This window comes from Canis lupus, chromosome 10 (assembly GCF_003254725.2).
Source record: "Canis lupus dingo isolate Sandy chromosome 10, ASM325472v2, whole genome shotgun sequence".
NCBI lineage: Eukaryota > Metazoa > Chordata > Mammalia > Carnivora > Canidae > Canis > Canis lupus.
The window spans coordinates 44,749,449-44,774,119 of record NC_064252.1 but is presented as its reverse complement, the minus strand read 5'-3'; the positions used below and the strand labels follow the sequence as shown (position 1 = coordinate 44,774,119).

At 45.1% G+C, this 24,671-nt stretch overlaps 1 protein-coding gene across 7 annotated transcripts in view; it reads right to left on the bottom strand.

Annotated features, from left to right (window-relative positions):
- MGAT4A (alpha-1,3-mannosyl-glycoprotein 4-beta-N-acetylglucosaminyltransferase A) overlaps positions 1 to 24,671 on the bottom strand; it is a 154,987-nt gene that overhangs the window by 122,449 nt on the left and 7,867 nt on the right. For 2 of the 7 annotated variants that reach the window (XM_049115844.1, XM_049115849.1), the window contains exon 1: positions 2,911 to 3,069. The exons of 1 other annotated variant lie outside the window; for it this stretch is intronic. The gene's annotated coding sequence lies outside the window, so the exon portion shown is untranslated. Of the gene's footprint in view, positions 1 to 2,910; positions 3,070 to 3,787; positions 3,809 to 3,892; positions 3,984 to 4,558; positions 4,581 to 24,671 lie in introns of those variants that run through there. 4 more of the 7 variants (XM_049115847.1, XM_049115850.1, XM_049115845.1 and 1 more) reach the window with 4 other exon arrangements.

Here is a 24,671-nt window from a genome sequence, read left to right as displayed (position 1 = left end):
AACAGTGTCATTATATATATGACTTCGAGTATGCCACTTATCTAGGCCTTGCAATTTCATCCATAAAATGAGAATCCATCCTAGCTCCACTTTGGGGACACAAATAATGTTATAAATAATAGAAAAATAATAGGTCACAGGTGTTATTGCCATTTATCAATGTCATAAAAGAATGTAGTTTTCCCAGTGATTAACCTACTGCCAAGGTGTAACTTGGGAATATGTAGGCATTTAGAAAATGCAGTAACCTAACCAGAACACTGAATGACCTAGGACCTACCATTGCTTTCACTCAGAAAATGGAAGACCACCACCCATCTAACAAAACCATTGAGAAATTCCAATTCAATCAAGTCTTTGTAAGTACTTAAGTATAGTACCTAGCCCTTAATAGGTTCTCCATAAATATTAACTGTATAAAAAATAAAATCGAACAAGGGACACCTGGGTGGCCGAGCAGTTAAGTGTGCCTTTGACTCAGGTCATGATCCTGGGGTCCCATATCGGGCTCCCTACAGGAAGCCTGCTTCTCCCTCTGCCTATGTCTCTGCCTCTCTCTGGGTCTCTCATGAACAAATAAGTAAAATCTTTAAAAATAAATAAATAAAACCAAACAAAAAACTGCAGCCAGCCACTGGTTTGATCTACTCTATGCATAGCCAGTCTTATTCCCTGGGGGCATGTCAGGCACTCCAAGATGTCCACTGATTCCCAGGGGCCTCAAAGAGACCACAAGATGCACTTGGCAACATACTAAAACAGACTTTATTGGGGTAAGTTAATGCACCTCCAAAAAAGCCTAACAAGCCCAAGGGACAATTCCCTCAGCTACAGAGTATGGCTGATTAAAGCAGCCATTTGTAGGCAATTCAGAAACCACCATCTCAGCTACTTTGTAACACTGAACATTACTAGAAACCTCCCCTAGTCTAGGGCATAGTACTAATGGTAACAATGACAGACATTACAACACAGTCTCCTGTGCATCTATGGTATGCTTTAAATCTTCACGAAACCCTACGAGGCAGGTATTTTTTTAATTAAAGTTTAATTGACACACAATATTACATTAGTTTCAGATGTAATGAGACAGGCATTGCTAACCCTATTTTACACACAAGGGAAATGAACCCAGAGAGGAAACACTAATCAGTAGGCCTCCAAAGTTCAAGCCCTAACCCACCGCCCTTTGCCTCTCAGACTAGGCCACCTGTACCTTGGAAGTATGAAGAGACTGCTAGAGCCACTCAAAGTCTAGATAACCTTCCTGAGGTATTAACTGTACCCAACGGTGTGTGAATTTTTTAAATCTTCTATTCTATAACAAATATGGATCTATTATGAAATAAGTTGCAAAATTCATATGAAATTTCCAACTTTAAACCTAAGACTTTAAACACATTTCTCACTTCCTGCAACCTCTGGCTAAGCACCCCTCCCCCCACCCCGTAAACACACCGAAGCATGCCTTTTAACCCTCCTGGGCCAGCAGCTCTCACTGTGATATATACTATTCTAGAAGCACTGAACCCCTCTACTTCCTGGCTTCCTCTTACTATCTGAAAACAAGGAAGTCCAAAGGTATTCTCAAAAGTTATCACTATTTCCCACCACCAAAGTTATTCACCTTCTTCTATAATTAAGACAAGTTAACATCAAACACGCCAACATGGATGGTTTAGTTTTTTAAATCTTTGTGGTGAAATCCTACAATCTGAACTAAATTCCTTAAAGTGCCTAATATGTTGTCTTACATCAATAAACATCCAATAATGAGTCTTGGTAATTCAGTGAATTATATAATGTAGAATCTCTGTGTGACATTATATAAAAATGCATATAACTTTCTGTTGCTACACACTTAGCCCCACCCTACTTCAGGAAGGATTCTGTCCTTGTAAAAGATTCCAAAGTACACAGGTTATTAAAGGTCCAATCAGTAATTTCAAGGAAGTAGAGAAAGAATCATAAAGATATTTCAAAGTAGTTTTATTAAATACAAAAAAAAAAAAAAGCCCACACAATAAAAGTCAGTATAAACAAGTAGAGACAATAAAAGCAAATAATTTCTAAAATCAAAGTAGACCATGGATAAACTACTGATGATATGTGAAAAATATATCAAATATTAAATCTGCCCCAGGAAGCTTTTAAGCTCTGGTTTGAAGGGGATACATATCAATTCTACTAACAAATAAGACCTGAAATTCTGCAGGAGAAATGGAAGGGTACTTTACTCAGTAAGAATGCAGTCATACATTTTAATTAGGGTTCCCAAACTAATGAAGTTAAACGGCACAGTACAAGTGAACACTCCAGACCAAAGCAAAACTAATGATCTCCATGCTGTTCAACCAGGAGAGGCAGTCACAGGCTGGACAGCCAAGAGCCCTCTGGATTGACTGACTACCTAAAGCAAGAAACAAAGTGACTCGTATTTTGATCAGTGTCCACATTTGCAAAAATGTTAATCTAACACCTTAATGCTCTCTGAGGTTATCACTTAACATATTGGAATCTTCAGCAACAAAAAAGGTGGTGGCTAAAATTACGAATCATCTTCATCCTGCCAAAGATGAATCGAACTTCAACTCTAGATCTTAGACTGAAAAATGTGTTTTATTTAACTGCCCTTTAAGGGCTGCAGTCCTACTGTTTTATTATTAGACACAAAAACCTTCATTTAAAGTGTTCTCTAAAATATTCAATACGTTTTATGGTTGAGGACACTCTGCTGAACACTTGGCATATCCCCTAATTATCCCACAGACAGGACAGTGGTGCCTGATGAACGAAACGCACAAGCATGAGACCCATGACATAAGCCGTAAAACTTTATACACAGTAATTATGTAAAAAGAGAATTATTTTAAATGTATAGAATTAATATCTTTCATTAATACAGCTTACATAATTTCATCGTCCTGTACGTTTTCCGATTTACAAATGTGGGCTAAAGATCCCCATGCCACGATAACCTGTTAATAAAACTGTGTTGTTGTTTTTTTTAACATTCAGAAAAAGAAAGAGAAGCCACAATTCGCATGATTATGGGATTGTAAATGTAGGTTCTAAATTCCACCGAGCGACGCTGTCACTATCTGTCATGAGAATTCGTCCGACAGCAGAAGCACAACGGCAAAATACACGGAAGGCATTAAAAAAAAAGAAAAGAAAAAAAAAAAAAAAACGTACGTTAGGTCTGATTATATTCCGCAATTCGGACCGTAAGCGGCGGACGCACGGGCTCCGGAGGAAGCCACGGCGGAGAAATCCAGGCGGGCGCGCAGGTGGTGCGGCTGCCTGCCCCTGCCCCTGCCCCTGCCCCTGCCCCTGCCCCTGCCCCTGCCCACGCCTCGGGAGGGTCGCCCGGCGCCCGGCGCGCCACCACCCAGACCCGCGAGGGCCCCGCTCCAGCTGCCTCGGGGGCGGGCGGCCCGGCCGGCCTGGACCCTCACGTCGCGCCGACCCCGGCCCCGGAAGGTGCCTGCCCCGGGGCCGCCCGCTGCCGACGGAGCCCCCCTTGCCCCCGGCGCCCCGCAAGCCCGCACTTTCCTCCACTTTGCCCCAAAGTCGACGAGCCCCGCCGCGCCGGGGAGCGCGGGGAAACGCACCAGGCGCCCCGCCGGCCGCCGGGAGACCGCGCGGCTCCGGGGGGCGGCGGCGGCGGGCTGACCCCGCGCCCCGCCCGAGGCCCAGCCCGCGCCCCGCGCCCCGCGCCCCGCGCCCGCCCCGCAGCAGCCCGAGGCGCGAGCTCCCGGCCGGGCCCCGGCGCGCGCTCCGTTACCAGCAGGTGGATCTGGGGCGACCCCGGAGCCTCAGGACCCGGCGGCCGGGGCCGGCCCCGCCCCTCCGTCCCGCGCCCCGCCGCGCAGCCGCCCTGCGCCCCCACCTCCAGGCCGCCGCCGCCGCCGCCGCCGCCGCCGCCGCCGCGAGCCTCACCGCCGCGGGCGCTGCCAGTGCTGCCGCGGCCGCCGCCGAGGCTGCTGTGGCCGCCGCTGCCGCCGCCGCCGCCGCCGCCGCCGGGCGCCCCGCCTCCCCAGCGCGGCTCCGCCCCCGCCGCTGGAGCGCCGCGCCCGCCCCGCCCCCGGCCCCGCCCGCGACCCCGCCAGCCATTGGCCGCCGGGGCTGCGCGCTCGCCGCCGGGCGCCCCCGCGCGGCCGCCCCGCCCGCCCGCCCGCCCGCGTCGGTGCGCTGCCGGCTGTCCCCGGGGGCGCCCCGGACCCCTTCCCCCGCGCCTGCTGCCGGCGGGGCCCGAGCTGGTCCCGGCCCGCGGGCCCGCGCCGCCCTCCGCCACATCTGGCTTCCACCCTCCCGGCGCGTGCAGAGGCAGCTCGGCGGCCCCGGGGGCCCTCGGCCTCCGCCCGCGCCTCCGCCCTGCGGCCCTGGGCCGCCCCCCCCAACCCCCCCGTCAGCAGCAGCCCGAGGCCCCGCGGGTCCAGCCGCCTCTCCGCCTGTCTCCGACCTTCGCGGCATCCCAGCCAGAGGCCCCCAGCCCAATCCGGGACTCGGGAAGACGGACGAGCTGAGGCGGAGGAAGGAGAAATACTAGGCTTACCGGCAGAGGCTTTGGGTGCTAAAGCCTTCGATCTTCCCACTCCATCCCTGCCCTGCCCTGCCCTGCCCTGGCCTGGCCTGGCCCTCTCTCCGGGGCCCCGTGCTCTAAGCTGTCACCGTGTCAAAAGGTTTGAAGTGACCCCAATAGACCATCTACAGAAAGTCCGACTGGCCTGCCCGGCTTCTGCTGAGGGTTCTTGTGCACCATGACCCGTGTTGATAGTAACTACCGTTGGGCAGTTACCATCGTCTTTCGGATACCCGCCAAGAGGTGTTGTTTTACCATCACAATAATCCTCACAACAACCCTGCGAGTTAATATTTACAGGGAAGCTGAAGATCAAGGGACGCCTTTCTTCCTTGCCGCCAGGCTCCCAAAGTAATAAATTTAGGTTCCTTTTAGAAAAGAGTAATCCGAACATTCAAAACTTGAAGAGGCGAAGCTCAGAGTATTTTTTTCTTCCCGGCAAATTCCTTGCTTTTGTCTCGAGACAACAGTAATTAATAATCAGCTATGACATGCATGGGTTTCTTAGCTCTCCCGTGGTGATATTTCTCTCCAGGACTATTAAGCTGTTTTAAAGGTCCAGGAAGAGATACACGATTCCTTCCTCCGTGGTCCTCCCTGGTTTCAGGGGGGATGGACAAAAAGGTTCGTCCACTATCCAACACCATGAACAAAACTTAGTCATGACAGCCATGACATCAAATCGCAACTTTTCTCTCTGCTCTGGGGGCCTGAGAACCAAATTTCCTGTATTCTATGACAAAGACATTTCCTAGTAGAAGGCTGGCAGTAAGATTTCTTTTTTTTTTTTAAGATTTTATTTATTTATTAATGAGAGAGACAGAAAGAGAGAGGCAGAGACACAGGCAGAGGGAGAAGCAGGCTCCATGCAGGGAGCCTGACATGGGACTCGATCCCAGGTCTCCAGGATCACATCCTGGGCTGAAGGTGGCGTTAAACCGCTGAGCCACCCAGGCTGCCCTGGCAGTGAGATTTCATGACCAGATGTAAGCAATAAAGATAGACCATTCAGAGATACACCCTTTGAAACACTGAGTGATACGTTTTGCCTAAAATACCTTGGGAATGGAAAATCTTAGGCCTTAGTGTACATTGTTCCTAATGACAGACAAGCACACACCCCCCTCTTGCAAATGGAGAAATCTTTGCCATTTGACAAATGATGGTAAAAGCCACCAAGCCGTGCCCACAAGATTGGCCAAAAGGACAATTATTCTTTTTGCTACTATTCCTATTTTATGGAGGAAGAAACTGAGGCCCTGAGAGATCAATTTGGCAGATACAAATAGTAATTTAGGCAGCTAGTAAATGATGGAACCAGAGTTCATACCCAGGTCCGTTTGATTCCAGAGCCCCTATGTCATCCCACCACACAACCTCTCTGCTCAAGCCTTCAGCAATTGACAAAATTTTGTTAAACGGATGAATATTGAAACGACATGTTCCTCTCCACTTTCTCCATTCCCCCCCCCTCTCAGTAAGGGACAGAAATGAAAGCACCCACAAACATACTGAAAGCAGAGGCATATGTCAGAGGAGAAAGGAAAGCCTGGAAGGACAAGTTTCAATTACAGACTCAATGGGCTTATTCAGGAAGACAGCAGGAATTCCCCCTGGACACTGGTTAGTGGTGAAACCTACAGCAGAAGACAGAAAGCAAACAGAAAAAAACAACTGCCTTCCATTTGGGGCCTTTTTGATAATATGTTGCTTCTCCATCTGTCAGCAGAAGGGCAGGTTTTGTAAGACATCTGACCCTACAGTTAGACTCGTCATTAACCATTCACATTTAGCTCAGGAAAATCTGGATTTCAGTTCATTGTCCTAAGAATGCTAATGGCATTGAAAATGTGCCTCCAAAGCATGGGTCATAATCGGTTGCTCATTCACCCTAACTTTGCAGAGCACATGATCCTGGATTTTCCAACCAGGTCTATGGTCTCTGTTTAATAAAGGCAGTCATACCAAACCCCACTGAGTCCTATCTCTTCTTCACTTTATCTCTTCCATGATGATTCCCCTTCTCTTTTATTCCCTTTTTATTCCTTCTCTACTGTGCAGTTTCTTTTTGCCTTCTCAAGGCCTTTACCTCACTGTCAGGGGAAATACAGGAAATGCATAGGCAAGAAATGCGGCCTGTAACTTCACCAATCTGTATTCTGTCCCCAACAAAACTGCTATGTTCTTTCCATGTTTTCTGAGTGCCTATGAGATGCAGAGGCAGCCAGCGTCTAACGGCAGGGCACTCACACACTCGTGGGAGAGGCAGGTAAGGAATCTAACCCCAAGACAGTGCCATAAGTTCAAGGTACTAGGATAGAAGATAGGATGGGGCCATCAATCAGATTCTCAGGGCAGGGAAGGCTTCCTGGAGGTGACACCTGAGCCAAAAGCAGAGTCCACACCAGAAGCTAATCTTTTCCCTTTACTGCTTTGATGGTGCACAGTTGCTGGTGGGGCTGTGCCTACAGCAATCATCTTCTAAGAAATCACACATGGGATCTTTAGTTCTCAACTCCAGTCCCCTCCAAGTCTTAGCAATCAAGTTGGAGTGCCTGGGTTGCTCAGTGGGTAGCATCGGCCTTCCACTAAGGTCATGATCTCAGGGTCCTGGGATGAAGCCCTGTGTTGGGCTCCCTGCTCAGCAGGGAGCCTGCTTCTCCCTCTTCCTCTGCTCCTCCCCCTGCTCCTGCTCATTCTCTCTCGCTCTCTCTCGCTCTCTCTCGCTCTCAAATAAATAAAATCTTTAAAAATAGATGTTGTGATTCTGGTTTGTTAGCTACTCACGTAAGTGGAATTTTCTTTCAATTGTAAAGGCTTTAAGAGGAATCGTCCCCTAAGATCCTCCTTGGCTCCTGTAGAAGTGGCAGGAACCTCTCGTTTCACTTGATAAACAAGTGTACTTTATCACTTCTAACCTAGAAGTTACAGGGGAGCTAGGATCAGGATGGGCAATAAAAGCTTATGTATTTTCAGATACAATGTCCAAACTGTTTCTGTTGTGTAATTAGGACACACAGGGACCAAGAATTTAACGAGAGAATGCAAATGGAACCAACTTATGTAATGTTCCACAATAGGTGGACATTCAGGTTCATCCAGGTGAAGGAAAGCAGAGAGCTAAAGGATTTTTATTTTTTCAGGTTTACACTTCCTCCTCACACTTTTGCTTATCCTGATGTGAGAGAAGCCTTGAAAGATGCCTTTCCTATTTCATTCGCATTCGCACTGTCTGGTAGATGAATCTACCAGATTATTCAGACAAAAGCCAACCTGTGCAGCTATGTAATTTGTTATGATGAGACCTCACCATACTTAAGTATTGTGGTCAGTGGCATTTGCGAACATATACAAGACATTGCTAAAATTGTTCAAGGTAACCCCAAGATGAAAGAGAATCCAACCATCTTACCGGGAAAGGGCTCCCTTCCAGGCATTGTTAGAACAATCAGCAATGCCCCATGGCAGGAAAAGTCTCTGCCAAGAGTGTTTAGGAGGATTGGAGGGATCACTCTCTTTTTAGCCACACCATTAAAGCTGACTCACTGGTTTTATTATATTTGATGTATACTCTGAAGGCACGATGGAAGAGAATTGTGCGCCAGAGAATTGCAGAGCTTTAGGGATTTTTTCCTTTTCTTTTTCTTCCTCTGTGAATTTGGTAGTTGTAAAAGATGCTGGATCAACAGCCCTGCATCTGAAATCCATCCATGCATAAAACCAATTCCAGCAGTTCAACTGTGCTACTCCATCAATTCATTTCAAACAGGATAAAAAACCTTTACTCGAAAAATACACTCAGGACCATCCCTGCCAAGTATTGGGCCATTTGGAGCTACGGATAGCTAGACAACATAATCGTCATCTCCTTTTTTCCTAACAACCAGTATTTCTTTACCCTCTCTTATAGTGACTGATCACAGCCCTATAAGCTGGTGTCTGTATCAGCCAGGCACCCATAAGAAAGGAAAAAAGAAACTATTCTAGGTATTTTGGATAGAGGAACTAATACACAGATTGGTTGCAAAGGTGTTGGAAGGGCTGAATGAAGAAAGAAGAGGATGAAGACCCAAAACAAAGCAGGTTGGATACCCAAGGATCAGGGGGTGCTAATGCCCCTGGGGTAGACACCTGAAGCTTGCACCTGCTGCAGCACTATTGAAGAACTACTGCTATTGGCTCTGGAACCCTGGGGGGCTAGAGACAGGAATCAGCCCACCCCCTCAGCTCACACAGCTGTTACCAACAACCTCCAGCCAACTGCCACACCGTTGGTGGCAGAAGCAGGAGGCTTCTCTCTTTCCTATGCCTTCTGATCTCCAACCAGTGCCTCCTGTCAGCAGACACTAACAAAAAGCTCCAGGAAGCCCGGGGAACTGTAGCCAGCTCATTCCCAGCTGCAGCATCACAGAGCAGAGGACACGCAGCCCGTGTGAGGCGAGAGACAATGCATAGATAACCAACCCAGTGTCAATAAAAAGCCATGTCAGGCATTCTTTGAAGGCAAACCAGAAGCTTGTCCTGGAAACAGGAGGGAATGGAGAACTGTAAGGCTATCAGATCTTTCCACTCCAGTGGGGTTTATACAAACTCTAGGAAAACACAGTTCACATTCACATTGCTCTCAAGAGACTGCTCTCATGTCTCGTGGCAGCCATCAAGACACTGTCACTAGTAAAGAGAGACTTTTCTATCAAACGGTGCCATATTAAGCCCTTACAGGATCAGTAGTTTACAAGACATGGAATTATAAATTGTGGTCTCAACCCTCGAGGAGTTGACAGCCTGGTTAGAAGAAATTGAACTCCAATAAAAAAAAAAAAAAAAAAAAGAACACTCACAGCTCTCAGGGTCTCATGCCCGCTTGCCACTAGAGCCACATTCCTCTGCCCCTCGAGCCAAGCCATGCTATCCTGAACCTCTCCCTGCCCTCCACAGAGGGGCACAGGCAGTTGCCTCTGGAGACTCACTCCCCATCCCCACTCCACCACCCTCTTTGGCCAGCTAATATCCATCAAGATTCAGCTTGCTGTCACTGCCCTGAGAAACCCTTCCTTACCTCTGAGCCTGGGAGAGGGACGCATGGCCCTCCTGTCCCTACTCCTACCTGCGGATCCATCACACGGTAGCATTACCCTGAGTCTCCAAGCTGGTGTTAGTTGGAGGAAGGGCAAGCCCTGGCACTTCTCAGCCTTTGGAGTGATTGGGTCAGATCTGGGGCAGCTGGAACCCTCCAGCTACAAGTGGCTTGGGGACCATGAAGAATGTTATCATTTTCTCTGTGTCTCGTTAAGTGAAAAAAGATGGGCCCCGCCAATATAATTGCCAGCTGACTTCTATGCCTCACTCAGCTGTTATACTGCTGTGGGCAAGGACCATCTTTTCTTTTTCTTTTTTCTTTTTATTTAAAGATTTTATTTATTTATTCATAGAGACAGAGAGAGAGAGAGAGAGAGAGGCAGAGACACAGGTAGAGGGAGAAGCAGGCTCCATGCAGGGAGCCCGACGTGGGACTCGATCCGGGGTCTCCAGGACCACGCCCTAGGCTGCAGGCGGCTCTAAACCGCTGCGCCCAGGGCTGCCCTCTTTTTTTTTTTTTTTTTTTTAAGATTTTTATCTATTTACTCATGAGAGACACAGCGAGGCAGAGTCATAGGCAGAGGGAGAAGCAGGCTCCCTGTAGGGAGCCCAATGTGGGGCTCAATCCCAGAACCCTAGGATTATAACCTGACCTGAAGCCAGACACTCAACTGACTGAGCCACCCAGGCACCCACTACTTTAAATTTAACATTGGTCTAAGATCAAATCACCAGGCCTACGAAATGCCAAAGGAGAATAGAGAAAGATGGTTCTCTTCAGTAAATGACATTCTAATATTGGTGTCTCAGATGCAACCCCAAAAATGCTATATCACTTCAGAAATGAACTATAGTGGGAACAGCGATCCCTGGGTGCACAGCGGTTTGGCGCCTCCCTTTGGCCCAGGGCACGATCCTGGAGACCCGGGATCGAATCCCACGTCGGGCTCCCAGTGCATGGAGCCTGCTTCTCCCTCTGCCTGTGTCTCTGTCTCTCTCTCTCTCACTGTGTGCCTATCATAAATAAATAAAAATTTAAAAAAAAAGAAATGAACTATAGTTCATAGTTCATTTTGGGAACTAAGGCCTCTCTTCAGAGGAAAGAATCTTCCAGAATTCTGAACACTCCATTCAAAAGACCTGTTCAAGTTCTCCTCATTATAAGGACTTTGGGGAGGTAGAAACACTGTTAGAAATTGAGAATGTCTTCTGAATACAAAAATCTTGGTGCACAGAAGTACCAGTAAGACATTCCAAGACAGTCTCCTCAGAGTGCTTTGTAAAACTAATTTTTTTAATCATGGTTTTTTTTTTTTTTTCCGAAGATTTTATTTATTTGAGAGAGAGTGAGTGAGAGAGAGCTAGAGAGATCATGAGCAAGGGAAGGGGCAGAGGGAGAGGAAGAAGCAGGCTCCCCGCTGAGCAGGGAGCCAGAGGCAGGGCTTGATCTCAGGCCCTCAGGATCATGACCTGAGCCAAAGGCAGACACCCAACCAACTGAGCTACCCAGACACCCCTGTAAAACTTATTTTTTAAAAAATTCTCTACAAAATTTTTGGACATCCATTTGTTTTGTGTACTTAATAAATGCTTATTGAGGGCACACACTCTAAGAGTAAGCTGCCTCTGGTTCTGTATGGGAAGGTAATGGAGGAGCAAGGTTCAACTCATACACACCCTGGAGGCAAGAGGGGTGTCAGGAAGCTTCCCAGGTTAGGGGGCAAGAGAACAGTTCTAATAGGTAGGAAAAAAATAAACATAGCTAAGAACACGAAGGCCCCATTCTAGGGCAACTCAAGTCTGGTGCCAGCTGGGCCCTGTTGCCTTTCATCTGGGCCCCTACGGCTGCCTCCTAGCCGGCCAGCCAGCCAGCCAGGCTTTTCCTAAGATCTTGATTTCTTTCACCAACTGAATAATTGCCCCATCCTTCCATCATGGAGAACTGTTTGTTCCTGTCAGTTTTCCTCATAAAGACTCCACATGACCTAAAGCTTTACACAGCACACAAGCTAAATATATTGAGTAATCATTTTCCTAATTTGTCCAAAGATACGCAGATAGATACATAATCAAAAGTTCTGAACAGTGTGATGGCCCACTCAAAGATGGCTAGCCATTAACCAACTAGCTGGTGTCCCAGGATACGGGGCCCTCATACTTGAACCCTGCCCTGTTTTGACAACAGAAGTCATCAAATCTTTTCTCTGATGGGCTTGGAAACAAAGGTATGCAGTGTCATGCAATGTCAGGGCCAAAGCAGAAAGACAGAGTATGGAGTAGCAACAAGGAAGCCAGAGGTAGAGAGGAAAGCAGAGAGAAGAGAAAGCAGTCTGTGAAAGGGAAGAAGCAGCAGCCTGAGAGAGAAGCGGACTGAGCAGTGGAGGCCACTGTGGTATGGGAGTGTCTACGCGGGCAGGACAAGTATAGTCAAATTGAACTTGTCCAGGAGGCTGAGGGCTGGGTTCCTGCTCTTCTCTGTATGGAAGGCAGAGTAGAAGGGTCAGGGATTTGAGGAAGGCTGCTTGGTTTTCATAAGTAGGACTTGACTGTTTTTATGAAGGACCAGGAGCTCTTATAAAATCATATATGCAGATTCAAATAAAAAAAACCTAACATATTCTAGAATCAAAGATGTATTTTATTTTATTTTTTTAATTTTTTGTTTTTATTTATTTACGATAGTCACACAGAGAGAAAGAGAGACAGACAGAAACATAGGCAGAGGGAGAAGCAGGCTCCATGCACCGGGAGCCCAACGTGGGATTCGATCCCGGGTCTCCAGGATTGCGCCCTGGGCCAAAGGCAGGCGCCAAACCACTGTGCCACCCAGGGATCCCTCAAAGATGTATTTTGGATCATCCACAGTTTATATTTTATGCTCTGTAATCCCACTCTCCTGTCACCCGTTAGTGGAAAAAAGTAGGTAATTATACTTATTTTGAAATTTGAATTTAAGACAATTGGGCATGGATTGAAAAGGTAGAGAGGCCAACCCCCGAAACTGCATCAAGGCAGCCAGAGATCCAACAAGGCCAAGGTTGGCTAAATGTGTGACATATTGATATACAGATTCTAAAATTGTCATAATGAGGACAAAAGTGATTTCTAATAATGATGATCATAATTTCCATGTTCCATTCATTTTCCCCAAACCCAAAACATAAGATCACTTAGATAAATCCTCCTGCATTTTAACATTCATTAGAACTGCCTGTGTGGTCATTTTTTTTTATCACTTCTCTAATTTCCCAACCTGAATCCTATCTCTCTGGCCACATTTATGTTGCCATTCAGCAGTAACAGAAAGATGATATTCAGAAGTACCAGCGAGTTGGACTCTCAAACTTCTAGCAGGATGTGGATTTGGCACCATGGGCTTATAATGAAAAAAATATAAGAACTGCTCCCAGCTAATGGAAAAATAAATTGGAATTGTATTGGGAAGGTGCCCAAAGGAACTTGCCTCAAATGAGAATTGAGTTTTTATTAGAAAAATCTGATAAGAGTAAAAAAAAAATTCATGCTCTGATCTCTCTAATCATCTAATGGTCCTTATAATTTATTGTTTCATTGCCCTCTTATAAAGGGACATTACACTTGAGTGTCTGTCAAATGTTTTTGTAATTATGAAAGTACCCTCTGCCCGGCAACGTGAAATAATTTCTCCTTTCAAATGAAAGCTTCAACCTTGCAGTGAAAGTACATGTGCCAATTTCTGCAACATCCAAGTGCTAAAGGAAAAGTCATCATCTTGGCCTCTGCAGAGAAGAATAAATATTTAGGAAGCTTCTTCCTCATTTTAGCATTTGCCATAGTTGCTATTTGGTTACATATCATATTTCTTTCCTGTTTGACAAATATTGACTGAGGGCTTACTATGTTCTGGGCACCAAGCACTATGTGGCACACACAATTGAACAAAGCTCTTCATTTTGTCTGGAGTGTGGGGTGAGGGCAGGAGTATAGTAAGAAATGAGGCTGCCCTGAAAGATTGGTGTTTGGGATCAGTTTTGCCGAGGAGGAGACTGGGGGAGCACTTCAGTGTTAATATAAGGAGTATGGACTTTGTTCTGTAGATAATGTGAAGTCATCAGATGTTTTTGAGAATGGCTGGTTGGAGCTCTGGTCACAAGACACGCCCTGATCCTCCTGGTGGCAGCCTGCACTGTTCGGTATAGGGGAGGGGGGTGGGTCCTCTGGTCAAGAGCAAGAGAGCAAGAGAGAGGAGGTGAGGAAGTGGCACGGAGACTGAGCCCAGCCCCAGGGATGGGGTAGCATTCCAAACCAAAGCAGAAGGTACAGCAACGGAGATGTTTGGGAGAAAGATGACTTCAATTCTGGCTCTGCTCAATCAGAGCTGTTAAGAGATACAGAGATAGAGCTCTTTGGCAGGAGTGGAAAATGAACATCAGACCTTAGGAGAAAGATCAGGTGATGCCAGCAAGATGGAGAGGGTTGAGGGTGAGGAGAAGCTACAGGGTTTACCTGCTAGGTCACCAACCACCTTCACAAGAGCCATTTCAGTGGAGCAGTGCCAGCGAGAGGCTCCAAGGCCATTTGCCGAGGATGAGTGGGTGGTAAGGAAGAGAAGGCGGTGAGTGTGAACTGTGCTTTCCAGAGTGGAGAGAAGCCTTTCTGGCTTTGTTGTTAAGATCAGAAACATTTGAAGATTTAGAAAAAGGGGATCTAATTGATGAATCATAATCTCATAACTGGCTGCATCCTACTGAGCATTCTCTTTTAGATTTGCTTGCTTAGTATTCCTAATCATTTCTCATGTCTCTGCTATTTTTCTATACTCGCAAATCAGAATGAAGTAATCATTAATACAGCTAGGATTCCCAGAATGTTTACCCTCTGCCAAGCATCACACTAAGAACTCTCAACATACTAATTAATGTAATCTTCATGACTGCTCTAAAAGGTTGAAGCTCTCATTTTGCCTGTTCCACACATGAGAAAACTGAGGCCAAAGTCATGAAACAATTTGTGTAAATGCATGCAACTAGGAAGTCACTGAGCTGAGATTCAGCCCAGGTGTCCTGCTGGAGTCTACCCAGGTCAGGATGCCTCCTCCCCCGACCACTGAGAAGGTATCAAAGGAGTCCTAGGATCTTTACAGAAACTAAACACAATCCTAGAAAGCTTTCAAATATGTATTGTTATTTTTAGACTGACTCATTTTAGAGAGTGACTCGGGCTAAGTTCATCATCACTCGTCTCAGGGCCAACAGTTATGTAAGGGAAGCTGAAAAATCTGCCAACATCCTAAACCTAGAATGGAGGACCCTAGGAGCGAAGAGGAATCCTAAAGTCCCTCTGGTCAAGTGTTTTCTTCCCATAAAAAGAAACCATCATCTGGGGTTCCTGAGTGGCTCAGTCAGTTAAGCATCTGACTCTTGATTTGGGCTCAGGTCATGATATCAGGGGATATCCTGGGATGGAGGCTAGTGTTCAGTCTGCTTTAGGAGTCTCTCTCCCTTTCCCTTTGCCCCTCCCCCCAACTAGCTCTCCTCTAAGATAAATAAATAAATCTTACAGGAAAAAGAAAGAGGGGCACCTGTGTAGCTTAGGTGGTTAAGCGTCTTCCTTCAGCTCAGGTCATGATCTCAGGGTCCTGGGATGGAGCCCCGTGTCCAGCTTCCTACTCAGTGGGAAGTCTGCTTCTCCCTCTCCCACTCCCTCTACTCATGCTCTCTCACTCTCTCAAATAAATATTAAAAAGAAGGAAAGAAGAAAGAAACAGAGAAGGAAAGAAAGAAATTAAGAAACCATCTAGAACAGCAGGGTGGCTTGGCCAAGGTCATATCACCAGTTTAGGACCCGCTAAGCCCAGAATATAATATCCTGGGTCTTTCTACTGCCCCTAGAGGAGCTGGAGGTGGAGGAAACAGGGGAGAGGGCTGTGGTGAGACAGGAGGGAAGCAGCAGGAGCGAGGGTGAGGGTGAGGGATACCAACCTGTCCCCAGGCTGCAGTCCTCCTCAGGCCTTTCCCTGAGGTTGCGTGGTCCTGTCAGCCGTTTGGCACGACTCTGATTTCCTCATTTCTCCCCATCTCCCCCCCTCCTTCTCACTCTCACATAGGGTCTTACAGTATCTATACTAAGGAGAAAGGGTGTATGAGGCTCCACACACAAGTGGTTAATGAATGTCTTAAAATTCATTAGCTGACCCACAACACATGAGTGAATAATTACAGGAGACACATGCAGAGGAAGAGCAGCTCCACGGTTCTCCCAGGGAAGCCAGGAAATAGCTTCAGCGGAAGCCTCTCGGATCCTGCGGGTGCACACCTGTGGTCTGGGCTGGTGACTGGAGCTGTGCAGTGGTGGGACCGGTCCCTTTCTTCTTAACATTGAGGCTCCCACCGTAGGAGCTGTAGTTGGTAACTTTCACTTTTTACTGGCATTTCATTCTGCTGCCAACAGGGATACAAGTAATGTGAAAACACTAAATGGGTGTCTCTCTCAAGAACAACTTTCCACAGAAACGCTCACTGTGCAAACACGGCTGCTCCCTAAATGGCCCTACACATGAGGCCAAGAAACAGAAAGCGCATTTTGCAGAATAACGGCCTCTCCCAAAACTGTTGGAGCGTTGGAGGCGGTGTTAAATCTCGTAAGCAGGGAAGGGCCAAGTCATTACCATCCAGTGATCCTCTTCTGTGGTCGGCGTGGAGATGTTTGGAGGCTGTTTTATTCATACGATTCCATTAAATGACTTCAGGAAAATACAAAAATACTGTTTGTCCTCATCACAAGAAAAAATTTTTTTCTGGGGATGTATATGATGGATGCTAACTAGACTTGTAATGATCATTTCACGATGTGTTCAAATAGCGAATCATTCTGCTGCACACCTGAAACTAATACGGTGTTAAATGTCAATTATACCTCAATTAAAAAAAAAAAAAAGCCAGGAGCACTTGGGTGGCTCAATGGTTGAGGGTCTGCCTTTGGCTCAGGTCGTGATCCCGGGGTCCTGGAATCCAGTCCTGCCTCGGGCTCTTCATGGGGAGCCTGCTTCTCCCTCTTCCTGTGTCTCTGCCTCTCTCTCTGTATCTCTCATGAATAAATAAAATCATAAAAATGAAATATAAATTTTTTAAAAAGCCAGAGATAAGAGGTCAAGACAAAAACACAAACAACCCCTTTTTTACATGAAAAATGTAACAAGTTTCCAGCTTGAATTCAAGAGTATGCGGAATTGGAAGTTATTTATATGGGCTTCATTTTAGGGATTGTGGGACAACCCCAGACAAAAAATATTTTTCTTGGTGATTCTCTGCTCCCTGAACATTAGTACTTTGTTATGACTTATCACATAAGTATGAGAATTTTTCTCTTCGATAATTCTCTGGGTCTTGGTAACCATTCTACAATACATGTTTATCAAATCGTGTTGTACACTTTAAATATATACAATAATATTTGTCAAATTATTCTATAATAAAGGTTTTTGGGTCTTGTTTTATTTTAAGAGTAAATGCCCCTGGAAAGGACATTGAATTATACCAAGGCTGGCACAGGCCTGTGGGTCTAGACAGGTCATCACAACCACTGACCAGAGCCAAGAGTGGACTTTACCCCATCAGTCACCCAGTTTGTGTGAAGGGGTCACCACTATACAACTCCAGCCAGTTGTTGGCTCCTGAGGATAGAGGCCCAGAGGAGCCAGATCTGCTTTTTCAGAAGAAACTGAAATTCTGATTCTAGAGTTACTTTTCCCTATTTTTAAAAATTATTTTTTGAATTTAAATTCAATTAATTAACATATAATGTATTATTGGTTTCAGAGGAAGATGTCAGTGACTCATCAGTCTTATATAACACCCAGTGCTCATTGTATCACATGCCCTCCTTAGTCTCCATCACCCTGTTATCCCATCTGCCCACTCCCCTCCCCTCCAGTGACCCTCAGTTTGTTTCCTATGATTAAGAGTCTGTCATGGTTTGTCTCCCTCTCTGCTTTTGTCTTGTTTTATTTTTTCTTCTCTTCCCTGATGATCCTCTGTTTTATTACATTCCATGAGTGAGATTATAATTATCTTTCTCTGATTGATTTATTTTGCTTAGCATAATATTCTGTATTTCCATCCACATCCTTGTGAATGGCAATATTTCATTTTTTGATGGCTAAGTAGTATTCCATTGTATATATGTACCACATCGGCCTTAGCCATTCTTCTGTCCATCTGGGCTCTTTCCATAGTTTGGCTATTGTGGACATTGCTGCTATGAACATTGGGGTGCAAGTACCTCTTCTGATCACTACATTTGTATATTTGGGGTTAAATACCCAGTAGTGCAATTGCTGGGTCATAGGGTAGCTCTATTTTCAACTTTCTGAGGAACCTCTATACTGTTTTACAGAGTGGCTGCATCAGTTTGCATTCCCACCAACAGAGTGAGAGGGTTGCCCTTTCTCTACATCCTCACCAACATCTGTCATTTCCTGGCTTGTTAATTTTAGCCATTTAGTATCTCATTGTGGTTTTGATTTTTATTTCCCAGATGCCAGGTGATGTTGAGCATTTTCTCATGTGTCTATTGGCCATTTGTATGTCTTTTTTGGAGAAATGTCTGTTCAGGTCTTCTGCCCACTTCTTGATTGGATTACTTGTTCTTTGGATGTTGAGTTTGATAAATTCTTTATGATTTTGGATACTTTAATACCAGCTGGACCAAACAAAATACATTTTCTAGCCATAACTGAACTGCAGATCTCAGCTTCCAACCTCTGCAGTATCTTCTTAGTTAATGATATCTTAAAAAGTGAACCAATGGATATGATCCTTAGACTTAGTTTGAAGCTCAGATTTTCCATTGAATAAATGTATTCAATGTATTATATGATATATGATATATGATGTATATATATGATATATATATATATACATTAAAAATTTTATTTATTCATTTGAGAGACAGAAAGCACATGAGCAGAGGGAGGGAGAGGGACAAGTAGACTCCATGCCAAGCAGGGAGCCCCATGCTGGCAGATCCCACAACCCTGAAATCAGAACTTGAGCCAAAATCAAGAGTCAGATGCCCAACTGCCCGAGCCACCCGGGTGTCCCTATGGTATATATTTTAATAATGCATGTGCTGCATATAAGGATAGATGTTATATATTACATTATGCATATATTAACATATCAAGTATTTAGACCTACTTAATGCTTAGAAACCCAGTTTTCACATCTGTAAAATAATTATGACATTGGCTACCTTGCAGGGATGTTCTAAGGATTTATTATATACGTTCCTTTCCATTCTGATTGGATGTCCTGGGGGAGCTATAGGAAACCTGAGGCCTACTAGGCTTGATATTTTGTTAAATATAGCCTGTGGTTAGGGCCAGCAGAAAGCAAATAGGAATGGGAAAAGTCTGGAGCAGCCACAGAGAAGATTGCTGAAGATTGGACACATTTTTCTCATCTTCAGTTCTCATATTTTATTGTATGGCTGAGCTTTGTGAACTTCAATACAGTGTCCTCTCCAAGAGCATTCACCCAATGAGATGGGACAAAGCCTGAATAGAAAGAGTGCTCTGGCAGAGAAGGGCTGGGGAAGCCACACCCCAGGGCAGGAAGTGGCCCCTTTGATGCCCAGAGGTTGACTTCTCCCACATGCTCTGCAGCCTGAGGCCTCTGCAGCTCCTGTATCCTGAAGTTCTGCCCTAGCTCAGATCTGCCCAGACACTGTGGTGATCACCTTATGTTGTTTAATAAAAGCAACTTATGGTCAGTGTGTAAAATACAATTCTAACTTCATAAAAAGAAAAGGTATACATATGTATCTAAGTATGGAAACTATCCTGGTGGAGAATACCAAACATCCTGGTAGGGGTGGGGGTGCTAGGAGAGTTCCTGTTGTATCTTTATGTTTGCAGAATGGCTAGTTTTTCTCAGGGCCCTCAAACTCCCAACCGGATTGTCCTCCGTCTGGATTTCTCCCCTCTCCTAGCAGTGTTCAGCTCTGCTGGGGTATCTCCAAAACTCCTTCTGCTGTACTATGCACAGTGCTTCACTGTTCAGTGCCCTTCCTAGTATTGAGTCTATACTTTCCTCCCACTCTGCCATGTAAATGGGTCCAAGTTCTGGTGCTCAGCAAAGGCCCCTCATCCCCTTCCTCCCTCTGCTTTCTACCAGGGCACCCCCCGACCCACATTTCTGCCCTCAGCACACCTCTCAGGAAGCCAGCATACTTCATCACGGCCACTCCTGCATCTTTGTCTGATTGCCTTCTGCCTATAGACTGTCCAGCAAAGAATGAGCCCAGAGGGGCCTCTCTCTTCTCAGATGTTAGCAACCAGCTCCCATCCTTTTTCCCTTCTCAAACCAAACTCATCATCTTTCTCCAAAATCCATCTTCTCTGCCCATGTCCTCATCTGAGGGGTTAATATGCCCTTGCTCACAGTGGCTGAGGCAGAAATCTCAGACTGAGTCTTTGCTCCTCCCTTTCTCTTCCTACACTTGGGGTCAGCTGCCAATTCCTATCTATCTGCCCTTCAGAAACATTACAGGCATCTGATCTCATTTCTCCTGTCTCCTCATTAGGACAAGGCCTCATGACATCAGCCTTCCTGAAAAGTCTGGAAGAAATTCCTGCCAGCTAGCTCAAACGTAAAAAAGGGATTCATCTGGACTTCATGAGGGATGGAGCCAAGAACTAGAACCCAAAACTGGGGCACACCTGGCAATAAGTTAGTCTTCATTGGAAAGAGGGACTGGGGAGTGATGGGGGAAACAGTGCACTCCATCCACTGCAAAGGATGAGCCCCAAACTCCAGAGCCTGGCACTCAAAGCTTCCCAAGGATGTGCTGTTTCCTGCCTGGCCAACAGTACTTTATCATTTTTTCTCAAAAGCACATGACCATCTTTTCTTCTCTTTCCTGATACTATTCAGAAAAATATGATTTAAAATCACAAGGGGCCTTACACAATAAAAATGTCTGAGAAAAGAAATATGTCTCTTTAAGCTGAAGACCTCTATTTCAGTAAGACATATGTAAAGATGAGATTTAATGTGTCTTGATCTTTTTAGAAAGTACACTTTTATTTCATTTATAGTTAGAGTGTATGGCATAGGTGTTTCATCTGCATATCAATTCTCCACTCTGCTTTACTAACAGAACCCTGATTTTTTCTGGGAATGGCAACGTACCCAAATAAATACATTTCCCAGTATTTGGATATGGGTGGCAGTATGATGGGTGACGGTATATTGAAGTTCCTGCCATTGACAGTTATGCAGAAACTGTTATGTAAGGCTTTTACCCTTGCCCTTCCTCCTACCTGTTGTGTAGAATAGAAACCCAATGGGTGAGGCTTTAGCAGTTATTTAATGATCACACCCTCAGGGATAGTAAAGCTCTACGTTAAGAGGAGCCTGGTCCCCTAATGCTTTGTGAAGCTACCACACCAGCCTTAAACTGCTTAACTTCAGATTTCTTGTCACATAAAAGAAAAACCCTATTCAGTGGTTCCAAGCTTGGGCTGCCCTTAGGACTCATCAGAGGGGCTTTAAAAATTACTGTTGCCTGGATCTCACCTCAAAAGATTTTTATGTGGGATGCCTGGGTGGCTCAGTGGTTGAGTGTCTGCATTCAGTTTAGGTCGTGATCCCAGGGTCCGGGATCGAGCCTGCTTCTCCTTCTGCCTGTGTCTCTGCCTCTCTCTGTGTGTCTCTCATGAATAATAAATAAAATCTTTAAAAAAAAAAAAGATTTTTATGTGATTGATATGGGGTGCAGCCTGGACATGCAGTTTTTTAGAACTTCCAGATGATTCAGTGCACCAAAAGTTGAGGACCACTGCTCTATTCTGTGTAAGCCCCTGCTTTCCCAATTTTGTTACTTGTAGTCAAATACAATGGCTCACAGGTATGATCCCCATTCTCAGCCACCCAGTGCGTTTCTAGCTCCTAGTTAGAATGATAATCAAGAGCAAACAAGCTACTACATACAGTCAGACCCAAGGGTAGGTGTATGACCTAACCAGGACCACTAAAATAATAAAATTTTGAGAAGCAAACACAGGAGAATGATTTCATGACCTTGGGGCAAAGGTTTCTTCAATAAAATATAAAAAGCACTAACCATGAAAAAAAAAGATCAGAAGGTTTTTCTTTTCATTTTTATTAAAATGAAAAACTCCTGTTCACCAAAAGATACCAATGAAAGAATGAAGAGGAAAGCCATGAATGGGAGATCATTGCACTACATATACCCAACAAAAGACTTATGTCCAGAACCCCAATCAGTCAATAAGAGGCAGTCAACCCAACAGGAAATGGGCTAAAGACTTGAACAGACACTTCATGAAATACGATATCCAAATGGCCATAAATATGTGAAGAGGTGCTCAATCTTCTTAGTCATTAGGAAAATGCAAAATGTAAAACTATAATGTGATACCATCGTATACCCATTGTATAATGGTGTAAAATGTCTCAAATGAAGAAGACTGGCAATACCAAGTGTGGGTGAAAATATGGAGTAACTGGAAATCTTCCATACTGCTGATGGGGGGGGGGTAATTAATATCACTATTTTTGGAAACTGTTTAGGCGTATCTATAAAGTCTTTCAAGGGGAGAAATGTAGAATAATTTTTGGGCATCTTTTATAACTGCCAAAAATCCCACCCCAACGCCAAATTCTGAATACTTTAAAAAGAAAAATAACCCTGCAAACTTTGACACAAATCAAAGCTGGAGAACCAAGTTAATTGCATGCTGTTTATGGTAATGATACACACCATCCATTATAAAGTGTAAAAGGTCTTTAGGAAGGTAATATGCAATTGCTGTGTACTTGTTTGTATTGATAGCACATGATCTAACTTCACTGTGATGATTAGGACAACTTTGGTTATCAGTGCTACAACCCAATCAGAACAAAATTTAGCAAAAAGGGGGATTTTTATGGATGACTGCTAGCTTAAAAGCTGTAGGAGAGGAGCGACAAAGACAGCCTGAGGGACAGCTGGACCCAAAAACCTCAGGAATGCCCTTTATCCCTCCGCTCTTTAATTTCCCGCTATGTGACTTCCTTTTTCTTGCTGACTACCTACTTGCCTCTGTCTACTTAGTTCTATGTACAATCTCATCCACTGGGAAGATATGCATTTTTTTTCTCATTTTCAGTCTTAAAATTCCAGCAAAGGAGGGTGATTAGCTCACATGGGTCAAGATTCCACCCCTGGGCTCCCCAGCTGTGGGTGGGACCTGACAAAGGCACCGTGAATGTCCAGCTCCAGCCAGGTGCCCAGTCTGAACTGTGGCCAGGAGGCTATTTTCAAAATGCCTCCTCCTGAGTTATCATGAAGATAAGGTGAACATGAAGGGAAGCAATACCAAGAAACATGGAATACCTCATGATGGAGGCACAGCACATTCACTTTAGGGAAACTTTGATTTTCCTATTAAACACCAAGGTGTGATTGCATTTTCCTGTATGACCATTTCTCTAGTGCAGCCTCTATGAGGACTGGAATTGGGAGAAAATCAACCACAGCCCCTTGTCACGATACACTTGGACATACATCTATAGAAAGCCTCGGATGCCTAAAACAATAGATGGCCACACTCCATAAGCCATAAGCTGTATCTCAAATTATGGGATTGGGCAGCACCGTGTGTACCTAGAACACAAAATGTCAAGCATCAAGACATGGCCTGCATCAGAAAATGTTCACCATGTAGGATGCCCTAAAATAGAACTCAAGAGTTGCTAGATAAAGCCCAGTTACAAAGTATGGGGTAACAAAAGTACACCCCAATCTGCTAGAGTTTGGGGAGGGTCACACTCAAAAGAAGAAATCTGTTTTCTGAAGACAGGCTACTTGGGAGATCCCAAATACCAAGGGTAAGTCAGTGTGTGCTGCTCAAAATAAAACATTGAGGCCAAAGTGTGTGCCCTCAAATACAAAGCATAGTCTCTGAATACCCCAAATGGGGATCAGGGAAAAGTGGGGATCAGGTTGTTGCCCCCTTCCCTACAGAGAATTATGGAATGTCTGTGTTGATACCATTAGCTGCAGAAATCTAAGAAAGTCCCAGAAACTCCAAGACTGGGTGGACAAAGTTCTTTCAGAACAAATTGTGTGTGCTGGATTTCCCTGAATAGTAGTAAAGCTTTGCACTTCGTATCACACAAATGTTTAGAGTATTTTACAGGAAGTTGTTCTTCCTGTATTTTTACCAGCAAAGTAGATGTACTATTGTAGAACTCAGTCTGATCCCTGCCACCATCAGCATTATATCTATCTCCTCATGATGTGGGCCATGAGTGCAGAGACACCGCAGACTTCCTGCTGCATATCTGTCTGGGTTTTTGCATAGGTGGAAACAAATATTGCTTCACTGGGTTTTTCTCAATTCATTTCCTGAAAATATAGCTGTCTTCTTTCAATTCCCTAAAACATGCTTTAACGTCTTTTTTTTTTTCTTAAAGATTCTATTTTTAAGTAATCTCTACACCCAACGTGGGGCTTGACCCCACAACCCTGAGATCAAGAGCTGTGCACTCTACCAACTGATCCAGTCAGGGGCCCCCTTCCTTTAATATCTTTTATAGCTATAGTGTAGTTCTGAAAATTTTGACTTCATGCATCACAGTAAGCAAATGGTCTGGATCTGCTTCCTATGAACAGAACTCAGTTTGTGACTTTCTCAATATCCCAAGCATGTACACGCACGCATGCACACACACACACACACACATACACACACATAAACCAAACAAACTGCCTGTTGGGCTCAAAATAGCCACTTCCCCAACTGAATTTTATTGAAGATTTTGGTGACTTAGGCAGACACAGCCTACGTTTCTTAGGGTCCCTGGGGCATGTCATCAAAGACAAAGTATCTGGTTGAATGGAAGATAGCATGAGGAGTCAGGAGGCCTTCCTCACAAAATAAACCCCAGAATAGGGAGCATGTTTCCAGAGATGGTGGGCACATGGAGCACTGGAAACAGGGTAGTGTGAATGGAGATGG